Consider the following 2,024-nt stretch of genomic DNA (forward strand, 5'->3'; position numbering starts at 1 on the left):
GAGTTTGGACTTTGTTGTAGCAAAAGTTATAACTGTCATACCGACAATCTAACGCCCAAGATTTATCATTTCGCCCAAATACACTTTCACTCCCTGCTCTGCTGATGTTCTTGTAGGCGACTGCTACATCAACTCTCCCTCTCCTCTCCACCTCCCAGTAACAACGTCCAGTCAGACTCTCTCTACTCAGGACCTGCCAGCATTCAGTGAATCTGTCTGGGTGACGAGAATAAGACTGTTGTTCTTCCATGAATGTTGCTTTTCTGTTCCCCTCAGATAATAACAGCAGTGTGTTTGCTGTGTTTGGATCCAGAGTGATTTCACGTGAATATTTTAAGAAGTCAGCTCTGGTCTTGGGCTCTGAGTCTGGTTCTGGTAGTAAAACATCCACATCAGTCACTGTCTCTAAGATATTTGTCCATTTCTCTGTCAGAACGTCCTGTAGTTTGTCTCTGACTTCTGACACAGCCGCTGTCACATCCTCAAAGTAGCGCAGAGGACGGATCTTGATGCTGGATGAGTCTGTAGATTCACTGAGTGCTGACAGTGAGGGGTAGTTGTGTAGAAACTGGTTGTGATCCTCTGTGTGTGAGAGCTGCTTCAGCTCAGCGTCTTTCCTCTTCAGCTCAGTGATCTCCTGCTCCAGCTTCTCCTGAAGCTCTTTGACTCGACTCACTTCAGTGTCCTGCTGGGATCTGAGCTGCCGCTTCACATCAGACCTTCTTTTCTCCATCAGACGGATCAGCTCGGTGAAGATCTTCTCACTGTCCTCCACTGCTTTATCAGCAGAGCCATTGATAGCCTCCACCTCCTGCTGAAGCACCTTCACATCTTTCTGTCTGTCCTGGATTCTCTGCTGGAGGTTTTGTCGACTCACCTCGAGCTCTCTCTGCCTCTCGGTCCTTTCTGCTGCAGCTGAGACTGTGTCGTGGCCTTTATGTTCATCCACATGGCAGAGATAACAGATACTCTGCTGATCAGTACGGCAGAACATCTTCATCACCTCATCGTGACGAGAGCAGATGTTCTCCTGGAGCTTCTTGGAGGGCTCCACCAGCTTGTGTTTCTTTAACGGAGCCACATCATAATGAGGCTGCAGGTGTTTCTCACAGTAAGAGACCAGACAGAACAGACAGGACTTGAGGGCTTTCAGTTTTCTCCCAGTGCAGACATCACAGGCCACATCTTCAGGTCCAGCATAGCAGTGATCAGCAGGAGCAGCTTGGAGTCCAGTCTTCTTCAGTTCCTCCACTAAATCTGCTAACATGGTGTTTTTCAGCAGGACAGGCCTCGGTGTGAAGGTCTGCCTGCACTGAGGGCAGCTGTGGATTTTCTTCTCATCCTCTACATCCCAGAAGCTTTTAATACAGTTCATGCAGTAGCTGTGTCCACAGGGAATAGCCACCGGATCCTTCAGCAGATCCAGACAGATCGAACAGCAGAATTTTGCTCGGTCCAGCTGAACTCCTTTCTGCGCCATTTCACCTCTCAGTGGCAACGACTGTCTGAGTTTCACTTCCTCAGAAGTGCAGCTAGATTGAGCTCTGATCTAAACAGCATGTGTCTCTGCAGTGAATGGAGCCTGTCAGCTGCTGCATGTCAGCACATGTTGGTTACACCCATCTTCAAACTGTAGATCTGAAGGGGAGGGAACAAGGAAATATATGGAAAGAGTGGAGCTCGCTGTGATTGGAGAGCAGGAGGAAGAGGGAGGGGTTATTGAGCTGGGACTCACTACAGGAAGAGGAGCAGCTCTGTGGAATTGAACTTTGTTTCCTCATTTACAGTGAAGCCTCGGTTAAAACCTTCTCCTTTATTTTTTCACCTTCTCTTTTATCACCTTTGTTGTTTTCTTTGTAAACCAGTGAGTTTAAAATCCAAGTCTCCCACTTTAACTTCCTACAGTGTGCTGATGATGTGGCCCTGGTTGGCCTTCTGTGTGAGGGGGACGCTGCAAAAGATGGCCCATATCTTAATCATGTAGTTTCTCTGCAGCAGTGGTGTGAGGAGAGTGTTTAATAAAT

At 47.9% G+C, this 2,024-nt stretch overlaps 1 pseudogene; it reads right to left on the minus strand.

Annotated features, from left to right (window-relative positions):
- Positions 1–352: 352 nt before the first annotated feature.
- Positions 353–1,550, minus strand: LOC123972097 (annotated as a pseudogene).
- Positions 1,551–2,024: the final 474 nt, after the last annotated feature.

This window comes from Micropterus dolomieu, linkage group LG01 (assembly GCF_021292245.1).
Source record: "Micropterus dolomieu isolate WLL.071019.BEF.003 ecotype Adirondacks linkage group LG01, ASM2129224v1, whole genome shotgun sequence".
Lineage (NCBI taxonomy): Eukaryota > Metazoa > Chordata > Actinopteri > Centrarchiformes > Centrarchidae > Micropterus > Micropterus dolomieu.